The sequence below is a fragment of the Ailuropoda melanoleuca genome, chromosome 12 (assembly GCF_002007445.2).
Source record: "Ailuropoda melanoleuca isolate Jingjing chromosome 12, ASM200744v2, whole genome shotgun sequence".
Taxonomy (NCBI): domain Eukaryota; kingdom Metazoa; phylum Chordata; class Mammalia; order Carnivora; family Ursidae; genus Ailuropoda; species Ailuropoda melanoleuca.
The window spans coordinates 25,465,781-25,466,522 of record NC_048229.1 but is presented as its reverse complement, the minus strand read 5'-3'; the positions used below and the strand labels follow the sequence as shown (position 1 = coordinate 25,466,522).

At 41.0% G+C, this 742-nt stretch overlaps 1 protein-coding gene across 1 annotated transcript in view; it reads right to left on the bottom strand.

Moving 5' to 3' along the window:
* The window catches only part of ZIM2 (zinc finger imprinted 2), a 19,546-nt gene that overhangs the window by 9,193 nt on the left and 9,611 nt on the right, over positions 1-742 (bottom strand). The window lies entirely within an intron of this gene.

Here is a 742-nt window from a genome sequence, read left to right as displayed (position 1 = left end):
ATAAAATTGACAGACCACTGGCAAGACTTATCCAAAAGAATAGAGAAAGGACCCAAATTAATAAAATTATGAATGAAAAAGGAGAGGTCACGACCAACACCAATGAAATTGGAAGGATTATTAGAAACTTTTATCAACAGCTTTATGCCAATAAATTAAGCAATCTGGAAGAGATGGAGGACTTCCTGAAAATCTATAAACTACCAAGACTGAAACAGGAAGAAATTGATTTTTTAAACNTCTTAAACAGGCCAATTAATTATGGAGAGATTGAATCAGTGATAAACAACCTTCCAAATAACAAAACCCCAGGCCCGGATGGTTTTCCTGGGGAATTCTACCAAACATTCAAAGAAGAAATAATACCTATTCTCCTAAAGCTATTTCAAAAAACAGAAGCAGAAGGAAAGCTACCAAACTCATTCTATGAGGTTAATATTGCCTTGATCCCCAAACCAAGCAAAGACCCCATCAAAAAGGAGAATTACAGACGGATTTCCCTAATGAATATGGACACCAAAATCCTCAATAAGATCCTGGCTAATAGAATCCAACACTACATTAAAAGGATTATCCATCATGGGCTCCTGGGTGGCACAGCGGTTAAGCGTCTGCCTTCGGCTCAGGGCGTGATCCCGGTGTTGTGGGATCGAGCCCCACATCAGGCTCCTCTGGTATGAGCCTGCTTCTTCCTCTCCCACTCCCCCTGCTTCTGTTCCCTCTCTCGCTGGCTGTCTATCTC